Source organism: Capra hircus, chromosome 4 (genome assembly GCF_001704415.2).
Source record: "Capra hircus breed San Clemente chromosome 4, ASM170441v1, whole genome shotgun sequence".
Classification (NCBI taxonomy): domain Eukaryota; kingdom Metazoa; phylum Chordata; class Mammalia; order Artiodactyla; family Bovidae; genus Capra; species Capra hircus.
The window spans coordinates 81288823-81303959 of NC_030811.1; positions in this window are offsets into that span (position 1 = coordinate 81288823).

Genomic DNA, 15137 nt, shown 5'->3' on the forward strand with positions numbered 1-15137 from the left:
ACATTTAGAATAAGCTCAACCCCCTCACCATGGCCTACAAAGCTATAGATGATCTGTCTCCTTTCTGCATCCAAACCTCATCTTTCACTATTCTCCAAATCCTCTTCTAGACACTCAGGCTTTCTTGCTGCTCTCATTCTACAAGAATTTGATGTCTCATGTCTTTTATTTTCTCTTCTCTCCCTGTGGAGTACATTGTTTTCCTCCCTATATCCTCTTTCTCTATTCAGATATGATCTTCATGAAGAAAGAGGTCTTCCCTGATTATAGATCTAATACCACAGAGTGTTCTTCTTATCTTCCTACTCTTTTATTTAAAAGTTCTGAAAACATTTTTATATTTTAAAAATCTGTTTACTTGTTTATGCCTGGATCATTCATTGCTATGTTCCCAGTGCTTAGAAAAGTGCCCAACACATGACATCTGTTCAATAACTATATGCAAGTTAAATTAATTAACAAATGTTGTAACTTAGAGCAGGGCCTAGTTTCACATTCTTAAATAAAAGGCTTATTGTACTGCTTCAAGAAATTTTCATGAGTATCAACAAGCAAAAAATAATTGCCTTGACATATGTACTTAAAAACCAGGAAGACAGACCATAGAAATACAGCAACAACACTAGTATATCTGTCAAAATAGATGTTTTAGCTATTTCATCCTGGTATTCTGAAATAATGAGAATAGTGCATGTCATGGTAGAGGAAGATGAAAAAAATCTGTGGTTAAAAAGCACAAATTGGATGTGAACATTCAATAACTACCAACCATACCTACTTTCTAATATTCCATTAACTTTCAAGTAAAATGAAGATATACAGATATTTTAAAGTATTAAGTTAGAAATCTATATCCATTTCTTACTCTAGTGTCTGTCATATAAGAAATACTCAATAAATACTAGCTGTTTAATTTTTAATAAATATACTTTATATTTTAGGTATATAGCACATCACTTCTTTCAAGTAGATTACCAAATCATAAATATTTTTCAAATCAAATGTCTATTTGATAATGAAAAAGTAGGCACTGCATTGGATATACACATTAATGAGGAATTTGGCATTGTAGAATAAAACTTTCTAACATGTATACTATCATGTAAGAATTGAATCGCCAGTCTATGTCTGACACAGGATGCAGCATGCTTGGGGCTGGTGCATGGGGATGACCCAGAGAGATGTTATGGGGAGGGAGCTGGGAGGGGGGTTCATGTTTGGGAACGCATGTAAGAATTAAAGATTTTAAAATTTAAAAAATAAAAAACTAAAAATAAAATAAAATAAAATAAAATAAAAATAAAAGTGAAAAAAAAAAAAAAAACTTTCTTCCTCATAAGTACATAGACTCCACATAAGAAATTCCTGTAGAGTATCAGGCTTTGGTAATATTTTTAATCTATATGTTTTATCATGAGAATATAGTTATGTTTATTTAAATGGAGCATGCATAAAAAGTATTATTCCACTTTCTCTTCTGCATAAAATCCAACTCTTTCATAATTATTCAATATACAATGGAATCACATGAGTTTGCCTGAATACTCATGACAAGATGATAAAAACAGTTTTGTCTTTCTAATTTAAACAAGATATTGTTTATCAGGCACAGAGGGAACATACATTAACATAATACAGGTCATATATGACAAACCCACATTTAACATAATACTCAACAGTGAAAAGCTGAAAGCATTTCCTCTTAGATTAGCAACAGGACAAGGATGCCCACTCTCACCACTTTTATTCTACATAGTTTTAGGAGTCCTGGAAATAGCCGAGAAGAAAAATAACTAAAAGGAATCCAAGTTGGAAAGGAAGAAATAAAACTGTCACTGTTTGCAGATGACATGAACTACACATATAAAATTGTAAAGACACCACCAGAAAACTACCACAGCTCATTAAAGAGTTTGATAAAACTGAAGGATACAAAATCAATATACATAAATCTGTTTCATTTCTATACACTAACAACAAAAGATCAGAAAAAGAAATTAAAGAAGCAATCCCATTTACCATCACATTAAATATCATAAACTACCTAGGAATAAACCTAACTAAGGAGGCAAAAGACCTGTACTCTGAAAACTATGACTCTGATGAAAGAAACTGAAGACAGCACAAGCAGATGAAAAGGTGTATATATTCATGGATTGGAAGAATCCATACTGTTAAAATGACCATACCACTCAAGACAATCTACAGATTGAATGCAACCTCTATCAAAATACCAACAATTGTACACTGTAGATTCTTCCCCACAAAATTGATTACAATAAAAGTATACATAGTGAAAATTAAACTGTTTTAAAAAGTGAAATTGCAGGACTGTGATCAGATGAAAACAGTAAAAGAATGAATATAAAAGGAGAATGTGAGGGGATGTGAATTTTCCTCAGCGTATATTCCCATTCTCAGTCTAAATAACATGGAGTACTAATTTGAACCCCTTACAAATACCTGATTGTCCCTTTATATAGCCTGATCCTGTCATTTAAAGAAAATGTTATTATTACTAGATGAGTTACATAATTATGTCACTACTTCCTCTAAGTATGTGCATGCCTGCTAAGTTGCTTCAGTTGTGTCCAACTCTTTGCAACCCCATGGACTGTAGCCTGCCAAGCCCCTCTGTCCATGGGATTCTCCAGGCAAGAACACTGGAGTGGGTAGCCATGTCCTTCTCCAGGGGATCTACCTGACACAGGGATTTAACCTGTGTTTCTTATGTCTCCTGCATTGACAGGAGGGTTCTTTACCACTAGTGTTACCTGTATAATAATATTGACTTGTTATCTTTCCACCCTTTTCCTCTAAGCCCCATTACACAAAGAAGAGAGAGCTATATGTTAAGTTCAGTTCACTAGCTCAGTCGTGTCCGACTCTTTGCGACCCCATGAATTGCAGCATGACAGGCCTCCCTGTTCATCACCAACTCCCGGAGTTCACTCAAACTCACGTCCATTGAGTCAGTGATGCCATCCAGCCATCTCATCCTCTGATGTCCCCTTCTCCTCCTGCCCCCAATCCCTCCCAGCATCAGAGTCTTTTGCAATGAGTCAACTCTTCACATGAGGTGGCCAAAGCACTAATTCCTTCCAAATAACACCCAGGGCTGATCTCCTTTAGAATGGACTGGTTGGATCTCCTCGCAGTCCAAGGGACTCCCAAGAGTTTTTTCCAACACCACAGTTTAAAAGCATAAATTCTTTGGCACTCACCTTTCTTCACAGTCCAACTCTCACATCCATACATGACTACTGGAAAAACCATAGCCTTGACTAGACAGACCTTTGTTGACAAAGTAATGTCTCTGCTTTTGAATATGCTATCTAGGTTGGTCATAACTTTCCTTCCAAGGAGTAAGTGTCTTTTAATTTCATGGCTGCAATCACCATCTCCAGTGATTTTGGAGCCCCCAAAATAAAGTCTGACACTGTTTCCACTGTTTCCCCATCTATTTGCTATGAAGTGATGGGACCAGATGCCATGATCTTAGTTTTCTGAATGTTGAGCTTTAAGCCAACTTTTCCAGTCTCCTCTTTCACTTTCATCAAGAGGCTCCTTAGTTCCTCTTCACTTTCTGCCATAAGGGTGGTGTCATCTGCATATCTGAGGTTATTGATATTTCTCCCAGCAATCTTGATTCCAGCCTGTGCTTCTTCCAGCCCAGCGTTTCTCATAATGTAGTCTGCATAGAAGTTAAATAAGCAGGGTGAGAATATACAGCCTTGACGTACTCCTTTTCCTATTTGGAACCTGTCTGTTGTTCCATGTCCAGTTCTAACTGTTGCTTCCTGACCTTCATACAGGTTTCTCAAGAGACAGGTCAGGTGGTCTGGTATTCCCATCTCTTTCAGAATTTTCCAGTTTATTGTGATCCGGATAGTCAAAGGCTTTGGCATAGTCAAGAAAGCAGAAATAGATGTTTTTCTGGAACTCTCTTGCTTTTTCCATGATCCAGCGAATGTTGGCAATTTGATCTCTGGTTCCTCTGCCTTTTCTAAAGCCAGCTCGAACATCTGGAAGTTCACGGTTCATATATTGCTGAAGCTTGGCTTTTTAAGTAGTCACATAAAAAATTTAAATGTTTTCTTTAAATAAATAAATCTTCCCATCACATAGTTTGCTCTTAATAGCATTCCCCCAAATTCATTCTCCACTTCTTCCTTAAAAATAGCATCCACAATATTTACTTGGGCATATGGAGCCCAAGAGTCTACCAACTCTTTCAGCTAAAGTTTGTCCATGAGACTAAGTTATGGCCTGGTGACTCCTGGGAAGTGATCTCAAATGGAGGATGTCCTTCTAGCCTTCCTTTCTTTTTCCTGCTGTCTGGAAAACAGACTGTGATAGAACTCTGAGCAACTACTTTGGACCTGAAAAAGCACTGAGTACTGAAAATGATGCAGCAATAAAATAGATTCCTTGATTTACCATGCCAACCCTGGACTCCTACCTCCAGATTGTTTTTACATGAAACAGGAATAAAATTATTATTTTGAATTTTTGTCAATTGTAGCCAAACCTAATTTTAACTGAAAAACCCACCACTGTGGGACTTTTGTTTATATTACTGTCAGAATAGTTAATATTACAAACTATAACAACAACAACAAAAACCTACAAAAGTATAGATGGAAAGTTAAGTACTGATAATTAACTGAAGACTTAAGGGGATCCAAACTACTATTGATTAACTTAAAATCTAAAATTAAAATAAACCCAAGGTCATAATTATTTTTTAAATCATTCATGTGTATAATTTTCTAAATTCCATTTCATAGAAGGGAAGCAAAATATCAGAATCTGTGGTTCATTGATAAACACCCACTCCCCCTGCAGTCCTGAACGTATTCGGTGACATTTGATGTGGAAGCAGAAGCTCCAAGGAAGAGGGATCAACTGTGAGAATAACATCACAGGAGTTTTACATGTGACTGTTGTTCAACTCCAAAGGATTAGTCCCAGATAACAACCACAGAACTGAGATTGTGTTGCCCCAGGGAAGGTAGCTTCTTAAAGGATATTCATCTAAAAACAGATGGAATTGATCTAGAGCAGTGTTTTGCTCCCAGACAACAGGTCTGGCAGAAACTGAACAAGAAAGTGGGACCCAGCCAGTCAGCTGGTTAGGATAAAGGACAAGAGAAGGTTACACCTAGGGTCAAAAACTTATGAAGTTAGCAACTAATAGAGATGGTAGGCAGAACTACGTCAGGAAGACAGAAGACCATGAAAAAGTTATTGAGGGAAGAAACAGAGGAACAAATAAAAAGAAACAAATGGTAAAACACATCACCATTTTTTCAAGCAGCTACCGTGATATGTTTGCATGAAGCAGAGTTAACAAGGAGGGAAGAGGTATGGAGTGAGCTCTGAGGTCACTGAGAAGGTTGGTGTCTGCATCCTGGCAGATGCAGAGTCATATTTATGATCTGCCCTTGTCATGTGTGCCTTTTAAAAGGATCACTCTAACAGTATGGAAGAGGATGGTTTAAGGGAGAACCAATTTGTATTTAGCCTTTTACGATACTGAGGCAGTGGAGGGAAATAATGAGGGCTTCAACTAGGGGAGAAGAGGTAAAACGGAAGAGGAATGAGCCTTTTCAAGACATAATTAGCTGTCAAAATCAGCACACCTGGAGATCTGAGCTGTAGGGAGCAGGGAGAAGAATGGTATGAACAGGGCTGTCACTGTAAGAAGCCAGTGCTCTTGTTTGGTGGGCTTGCAGATGGTACTGCCATGACTGAAATAGAAAATGTTGGCAGAAAGTCAGGTTCAGTGGGAAATAACAAATTCTGGGTTTGGTACAGTTTTGTCTTTTTGAGTAAACCTCAGAAGAGCATTTTGGACTCTAGATACATTAAACTCAAAGCATAGCATGGCAACCCACTCCAGTATTCTTGCCTGGAAAATTCCATGAACAAAGGAGCCTGGCAGGCTATAGTCCATGGGGTTGCAAAGACACGACTGAGTGACTTCACTTTCTTTCACTTTACTTCATAACACTGTAAGAAAAAAAAATTAGTTGACTAAACCGTATGCCACATTATTATGAGGTTAATAAAAATAACATTTATTTTTAGCTTACTGTTACTATTACCAAAAAACCCCACAAAATCAAGCTTATCCACTGGACATCATTGACCATATACTTAAGTGACAAAACTTGGAATGATCCAGGGGCCACATTTGCCAACACTACTCCTTCCACCTTCAGGACTATAACATCAAGGAATGAGACTGCACGGTTCCCAGACAGGATCACTAAAGAAGGCTTTGGGTATGTTTTCAGACAGATGAACATCCTGAGAATGCTCAGGAGGTAGAGACAGAGTTTGAAAAATCAAACTGGTGAATTAAGGTAGCTGAGCAATATATAAATCATGTGTATAATATTGAGAACTATAAGTACTATTTCAATAAGCCTTTAATCTCAATGTATGACCTTGTATTTGGGAAATTTAAAGCTGGAGTTTTAAACTCATCTCCTTACAGTTTGCACAACCACAGAACACCACTGACTCCACATGAGGAACTGAAAGTAATTCTAATCTGCAAGCAAAACCAAACTTTTTAAAATTGCTTTAAAAAATAAAATCTCTGGGTGAAGAACTCTTGCCAGTTTCTGAATTGGTTAGCCCCAGGAGATTTATTTACCCAGGGGTCGGGAAGGACAGTCCTATGCACATCATTTCATTTTACGCTACTGCTTGTTAGCGTATGTTTTTGCTTCTTCTGCATTTCAACTCTGTTTCTGCCAAAAAACTAACACATCCCCACTCCTCCCCCACCCCACCCCCACTTGTCCTTAGAAGGCTTGTTCCCAGTCAGAGATGGGATCAGATCACAGACTGAGATAGGGAAGGAAGCCAGATGACACCCACCTTGGCTTATTCCTTAGTAGGAGTTTGCTGGATCTCTACCTGGGATTGGGCCTCTCTGCCAGGAATTAGGCCAGATTCCTTTAGGCTGTAAAATAAATTGAACTTCACTTTTGTCTGGGCAGCAATTTAAGTTTTTATTAACCCTTCTTTTTAAATTACTATTTTTTTAAACTATAGTACTTTTGAGGTTTTGACTAAATTTCAGTATTACATATTTTATGATCTTGGTTCAAAATAAGTAAATAATAAAACCAAAGTTTTGAATTTTATAAAGAAGTAGATTTTGTTTCTGGAACTGGCTCTGCCTCTAGCTATGTCGTAGCTAGTTATGTCTAGCTATGACATAACAGATAAGTCATTCTGTTTTTCCCTCTGTAATTTGCAAATGTGACTTTTAGTATAGCTTTGCATCTGTGAAAGTCTTTGATTCCACATGCGTGCTTGTCATTTCAGTCTTGTCTGACTCTTTTCAACCCTGTGAATGGTAGCCCGCCAGCCTCCTCTGTCCATTGGATTCTCCAGGCGAGAATACTGGAGTGGGCTGCCATGCACTTCTTCAGGGCATCTCCCACCCAGAGATTGAACCCATGTCTCCTGCATTGGCGGACAGGTTCTTTACCACTAGCACCACCTTGCAAGCCCTTGATTCCATGTAATATAGTGCAAAAAAAAAAAATGTGTAAATCAAGTTTTTCCAAGGACTGCAGTGACCATTTGTAAAAGATTATAATTTCCTTTGGAGCTTTTTCCCTCTTTCATATCGTACATTCTCGTATCTGCAATTACAGAGCAAGCACCATTACGCCTTTGCTTTAGAATAAATTCTGAGTTTTTTTCCCCCATTGGAGCTCTTTTGAATTCTTACCACCACATGTTTCTCTATGATTTTTATTACTTGTCTCACAAGGCTGTTGTATTTTTTTTGTCAATCAGTTCAGTTCAGTCGCTCAGTTGTGTCCGACTCTTTGTGACCCCATGAATCGCAGCACGCCAGGCCTCCCTGTCCATCACCATCTCCCGGAGTTCACTCAGACTCATGTCCATTGAGTCTGTGATGCCATCCAGCCATCTCATCCTCAGTCGTCCCCTTCTCCTTCTGCCCCCAATCCCTCCCAGCATCAGAGTCCTTTCCAGTGAGTCAACTCTTCGCATGAGGTGGCCAAAGTACTGGAGTTTCAGCTTTAGCATCATTCCTTCCAAAGAAATCCCAGGGCTGATCTCCTTCAGAATGGACTGGTTGGATCTCCTTGCAGTCCAAGGGACTCTCAAGAGTCTTCTCCCAATAGCTATTACCTAACTCTCCCATCAGAGGTAAAGAAACTTCCTCTGTGGAACTAGCTCCTCACCCCTCTGGCCTTCAACTCCATCATAAGTAGGAATACAAGTAACTCATCTTTTAGTCATTTACATTTAAAGGTGAGGAGGTCATACTCTTTTAGCTGATGATGACTCACGGAACTTTGGGGAAGGCCGGCTGAAAGCAGCTGTCCCTGGAACAGCTTTTTGCTCATATCCTGTCCAGATGATGGCAGTGTTTTCTTGTTTAAATAAGTTTCCCCCTTTGCCCTACTTTGCTAGAAAATAATTAAATATACATTAGATAGGCTAGAAGGGAAGAATTAAGCAGAATTAATATTGAAAATCTGCTCCTATGTTCTTTTTACAAGTTATTTGAACATCTCTTTTTTTCTAAAATTAATATAGTTATGAAAGTGAAGTTGCTCAGTCACATCCGACTCTTTGCGACCCCGTGGACTATAGCCTACCAGGCTCCTCCGTCCATGGAATTCTCCAGGCAAGAATACTGGAGTGGATTGCCATTTCCTTCTCCAGGGGATCTTCCTGACTGAGGGATCAAACCCAGATCTCCTGCATTGCAGGCAGATGCTTTACCCTCTGAGCCACCAGGGAAGGCCAATTATAGTTATAGAACCTGCCTATGTAACATTGCGATGCTGGTTAAATGAGATAAAGCAGAGTCTGACAAATAAAAAGCGCTGAATGGATGTTATCTATTGTTATTAAATCATCTTCAAATATAATTTAAAAGTTATCATGATAAACTTATCAGTCTTGCACTAGCAAAGGAAACCTTTATACATTTTCTTTTCTTTCTATCTTAATTTTTTTAAGGCAGAGTGGGGACTAGCCTAGGGGTGCAGTGGGTGTGGGCAGGCACTCTCTGACCAGAGGAAAAGATGTTTGTGGTTCTTTGAGTGACAGCCAGACATTCACTACATGGAACAGGATCAGAAGAAACCTTTATAATTTCATCTCTAAAACTTGTTAGTGTTCTCTCCCTTTGAGACGTTACATTATTCCCTTGATAATAAATGCATAAACCTCTTTGAATCTGCTAAAAACGTCAGAAGATTCTTGGAAATGTAAGGAAAAGGGTGCAGAATTTAAAAGATTAGTATCCTGGAAAACTGATTAATAAGGGAGAAGATGGAAAAAAAAAAGAAACTCTATACTTAATTAAATAATTAGTAATGCAATGAAGGAAATGTTCAAAAAATAGAATAAAACTTATATTCAAATTGTCAGGATTTTAGACTATAGCAGTACAGAAAGATTAAGGGAAGATAAACATAAAGCTCAGTGAAATCTTATCATATCCTTCTGAAGTTATTCACACTTCTCAGTTAACACTTGCAGGTCTTTATCTTATGCTTGTCTCCCAGACTTGTCTGTATTTATAATTAAAGTAGAAGCCAAATTTTATTTATTCATTATTATATTTCCAGCACCTAGTTCCATCACAGTAGGTGATCAATAAATATGATCAATAAATAAAATAGAAGTATGTCACAGAGGCTGATAGAAACCTCCTCCTTAACACGACTACTGAAGAAATTTGGAAGTGTTATTATTTTAATAGCAAACAAAATTTAATAATTTATGAAATTGGAATTGATTGAAAAATAAAATATCCTGCAAGCAGATAATTACTGATACATTTATTTTAAAAATATTATCATGTAATACTTAGTTGGTACTGAAGATGAATGTGTGAAGAATTTACTTTTAGCCCACATTCTCAGGGAGCTTACAATCTAGGAAGAGAGACTATGCAAATAACAATTTAATTAATGGAGATAAATGTTCCGAAATAAAAGTGCATCATACTTTGAGATGTGTAACTGGGTTGGGAGCACTGGTGTGGGGACAATTTGTGACATTTAAGTTGAAGAATGAAGTAAGCATTAGTCAGGGAAAAACTGGTGGGTGGAAGGTAATTCCAGGCAGAAAGAATAGCTGATACAAAGACTTTGAGGAAGTAAAGAGTTTAACATACTCCCACATGGAAAGAGTCTGATGTAGCTGAAATATAGTGAGCAAAGAGAAAAGAGTGGATGGTGGTTGAGTTAAATAGTCATGGACAGTTCATATAGACATAGTAGGCCAATAGGAATAAAGGAGTCTCTGGATTGTGATTTGGGCAAGCCAGATTGGTGTGCCTTTTGAAAAAAAGATTGAGGGGAAAGGAGGGAGTAGTCTTTAGTTTTGGAGTCATTCAGTTTAGATGATGAGGGTGCATCCAAGTAGTGATGTCAAGTGGGCAGCTAACTTTTGCCTTTGTGCCTCCATTTGATACCTCAGTTCTTCACTGTTATGCAGTCTCTCTGGAGTTCCAGCCATTTCATCTATTTGCTATGGCAGAGGAAAGATACTAAAGCCCTTGAAGGTGAGAAGGGTGTTATAATATTCCCCAGAGCAATATTAATATATTGAGAATTTTAATTTTTCCTTATTGGATCATGGGTATGATGTAATTGAGGAAGGCAGCAAGCAAAAAAGGAATGGAGATGATGAAAGAATAAAAATGGGACACTGACCGTGAATAGAGAAGATCTATACTCATACTCTATATTTGCTAACTTTAGGGTCACTCCTTATACTTAGTTTTTACAAGTGGATTTAGAAATACAGATGACTGTGACAAAGAAGGAAACAGACTAATAAAGAAAAATGCTTTACATAATTTTGTTGACTTTACTTCCAGGGACATGTAAACAACCTCCAGAAAACTTTCCCAGCTCCCTTCCAGATTTTTTTTTTCCCTTTTTCTCTTTCTTTTCTTTTTATAATCTTTTCTTGTCTTTTTTCCCTCTTGGTTTCCTCACTTCCAAATAATTTCAGCAGATGAGAGGATACTGTGAGCACTAGTAAAATGGGGGGGGGGGGGGAAATGGGCTATTTTCTTTTTTTCTATTTTTAGTTTTGGGTGGTAAAATATTGTTATCTTATGATTTTTGTGTTATCAATTTTGCTTTCATATTAATGATATGAAAGATCAGGTAAGTGGTACACATATACCAATAAGTATTTTCCTAAACTCCTCCTGTCTAAATTTTATGCAAGTACAAAAGGGAAAATCATGTAAAAAAAAAAAAGAGAGAGAGAGATTGATCTGGAAAAATATGCCAAATGGAAAGATTGCTGAGAGATGTTTTTTGGGAGACAGAAATTACTGTAGATTATTAAAGACAATAGCAAACTCATACTGTATAGTTACTACTTCCTCTAGTTCAGAAACTATGTAAATCTTTTCCTGTGCTTCATTTATCAGAACTTTAATGCAAGAGGTATAAATATCATCTTCATAATTGTAAGGAGGTTTTTGTAGTACAGTAAATTTGAAAAACATGCTATACCATACTCCTTTGTGTAGCTTCAAAACACATATGAACATCTGAAGGCCCTTGACAACTGTGCAGCTAAGTGACCTATTTAAAGCATCCGAGCGTCTCTAAAACTTATTCAAGCCCCAAACACTTTGTTCTCAGCACAGCTTTTAGTATCCTATAGAATGGTGGTCCATGACAGACTAGTCTGGGTGAACTTACCTAAGTCAATGAGGAAACATTTCCTATTTTAAGAAGTGTCCATAGTAAGAGGTTCTGAGCTTTCTTATTCATTTTTGTTTTTTATAGTCTTCAGAATTATGGAGCCCTACATGATACTTAAACTGACATAAATATTAATCTTATTTTCCCCAAATTCTTACATTCTTAATCACAAATATCTAAGCATTTATTTCCTCTCAGAATGACACTTTGAACAACCAAAGAATATGTTAAATCATGTGTGTACCTTCTCTGATAGACAGAGTGCCTGAAGAACTATGGAAGGAGGTTTGTGACATTTGTACATTGTACAAAAATGAGGAGGCAGGGATCAAGACCATCCCCAAGAGAAAGAAATTCAACAAAACAAAATGGTTGTCTGAGGAGGCCTTACAAGTAGATGTAAAAAGAAGACAAGTGAAAAGCAAAGGAGAAAAGGAAAGATATATCTATTTGAATGCAGAGTTCCAAAAAATAGCAAGGAGATATAAAAAAGCCTTTCTCAGTGATCAATGCAAAGAAATAGAGGAAAATAATAGAATGAGAAAAACTAGAGATCTCTTCAAGAAAATTAGAGATACCAAGGGAACATTTCATGCAAAGATGGGCACAATAAAGGACAGAAATGGTATGGACCTAACAGAAGCAGAAGATATGAAGAAGAGGTGGTAAGAATACATGGAAGAACTATACAAAAAAAATCTTCTGCTTCTACTTTATTGACTGTGTCAAAGCCTTTGACTGTGTGGATCACAACAAACTGGAAAATTCTGAAAGAGATGGGAATACCAGACCACCTGACCCGCCTCTTGAGAAATATGTATGCAGGTCAGGAAGCAACAATTAGAACTGGACATGGAACAACAGACTGGTTCCAAGCCAGGAAAATAGTACCTCGAGGCTGTATATTGTCACCCTGCTTATTTAACTTATATGCAAATACATCATGAGAAATGCTGGACTGGATAAAACACAAGCTGGAATCAAGATTGCTGGGAGAAATATCAATAATCTCAGATATGCAGATGATACCACCCTTATGGCAGAAAGTAAAGAACTAAAGAGACTCTTGATGAAAGTGAAAGAGGGGAATGAAAAAGTTGGCTTAAAACTCAACATTCAGAAAACAAAGATCATGGCATCTTGTCCCATCACTTCATGGCAAAGAGATGGGGAAATAGTGGAAACAGTAACAAACTTTTTTTGGGGGGGCTCCAAAATCACTGCAGATGGTGATTGCAGCCATAAAGTTAAAAGATGGTTACTCCTTAGAAGAAAAATTATGACCAACCTAGACAGCATATTAAAAAGCAGAGACATTATTCTGCCAACAAAGGTCCATCTAGTCAATATGGTTTTAAAGAAAGCTGAGCACAGAAGAATTGATGCTTTTGAATTGTGTTGTTGGAGAAGACTCTTGAGAATCCCTTGGAGTGCTAGGAGATCCAACCAGTCCATCCTAAAGGAAATCAGTCCTGAATATTCATTGGCAGGACTGATGCTGAAGCTGGAATTCCAGTACTTTGGCCACCTAATGCGAAGAAGTGACTCATTTGAAAAGACCCTGATGCTGGGAAAGATTGAAGGCAGGAGGAGAAAGGGACGACAGAGGATGAGATGGTTGAATGGCATCAGCAGCTCAACGGACATGAATTTGAGTAAACTCCGGGAGTTGGTGATGGACAGGGAGGCCTGGCGTGCTGCAGTGTATGGGATCATCAAGAGTCGGACGTGACCGAGCGACTGAACTGTACCTTCTCTATTTTGAAAAGACTTTATCAACTTTTAACACTCCATGGTGTCCAATTTCTACTTATTAAATATTTTATTATTATTATTTTATAGAAAATAAAGGTTTAGGGTATAGTCATATATTCCATACTTTCACTGAATTTTAGTTTAGCCACGTGAAAAATAAGATATATGAAAACTAGACAATATTTTGTAAAGCATTGAAATATATGGAAAAAAACCCCACTAAAATCCATATCTGCCTTTTCTGTTTTATTTTATTGCAACATTTTATCTGAGATTTCTATCAGTTAAGAAAATTCATCAAATCAGGATCTTTTGCTAATTGAGTAACAATATTGTGAAACTTTCAATGCACAGCAGATGGCATATTTTAACATAAGTCATAAGTGGACTATTCTTGACTCAGAATATTTTTGCAATAACTGACATAATCCCTTTCCCCTAAAAGATATGACATGAACATCCCCTCCAGCCCACACATACAAAATCAGACCAGAAAATGTTTACCAACCTAATCTAAATTATATTAGGTTGTATGAAGTAAATATCAGTGTCCATCAGTAAACTAAAATCTCTTTTCCATTTTCATTTTAATAACTACATTTATAAATTTAAATGTAAAACTCTTAAAGTTAATATTTCCTCTCTTTTCTAGTTGCATGTTCTAGTTTGTGAAATACAATAAACATTTTAAAATAGCCCCAATTACTAATTCAAATTAATAATGCAATTAAATATAAAACCCAAAATTCTTAACCTTCAGTGTGAGTTGCACAATTTGTATAAACACTTTAAGTCTCTGGATGATACTGATAAGCCTTCAAAATGAGAATGGACTATAAAATATTAATAATGATATGATTGGGGTATTATCATGTGAAAACATATAAAGGATATACAAATATTAATGACAAGATATTGCCGATGCCTTCAAGGAATTTAAACTGAGTGGAGGTAGGATGCACAGTGAAAACAAAGCAGAAGGTGTCCAGTGACTTTCTAACAGAAATACTGCAGGCCAGGAGAGAGTGCCAAAATACATTCAAACTGATGCAGGGACAAATCTAAAACCAAGAATACTCTACTCAGCAAAGCTGTCATTTAGATTTGAAGAAGAAATAAGAGGATTACAAACAATCAAAAGTTAAAAGAATTCAGCAGCACTGACTTTACCACAGCATAAAAGGAATTTCCCTAAGGGGAAAAGTGAGGGGAGAAGAGGGTGAGACTTAAGGGAAGAGTAAGGGAAACTTATATTACCATATGTAAAATAGATAGCCCAAGGCTCAGGAACCTCAAACAGGGGCTCTGTATCAACCTAGAGGGGTGGGATGGGAGGGAGATGGGAGGGAGGTTCAAAAGGGAGGGGATATATGTATACTTATGGCTGATTCATGTTGAGGTTTGACAGGAAACAGCAAAATTCTGTAAAGCAATTACCCTTCAAAAAAAATAAATTACTTGAAAACAACACAACAAGAAATGATAGAAAAGGTCAATGAAGCTAAGAGTTGGTTGTTTGAAAAGTTAAAATAAAACTGATAAATCTTCAGCTAGCTTCATCACTTCACTTCATGGCAAATAGATGGGGGCAAAGTGGAAACAGTGACATTTTATTTCCTTGGGCTCCAAAAATCA